This window comes from Eimeria mitis, genomic scaffold (genome assembly GCF_000499745.2).
Source record: "Eimeria mitis Houghton genomic scaffold, Emh_scaff259, whole genome shotgun sequence".
NCBI classification, from domain to species: domain Eukaryota; phylum Apicomplexa; class Conoidasida; order Eucoccidiorida; family Eimeriidae; genus Eimeria; species Eimeria mitis.
The window spans coordinates 4,898-5,132 of NW_013570929.1; positions in this window are offsets into that span (position 1 = coordinate 4,898).

Here is a 235-nt window from a genome sequence, read left to right on the forward strand (position 1 = left end):
GTTGCATGCATGCATGCATGCATGCAGCTGTTGTATGGGGCTGCATGCAGTTGCATGCATGCATGCAGTTGCATGCATGCATGCATGCATGCATGCATGCAGGGGTAAGAAGGATGAATGGGTCTTTGGTGTTGCATGCAGCCCCAATTTGTTTTATATGTATGTTCGAGGGTCTGCTGCTGCCAGCAGCAGCAGCGGACCAGTAGAAAGCCCCAAAACAAGTGCATGCATGCAT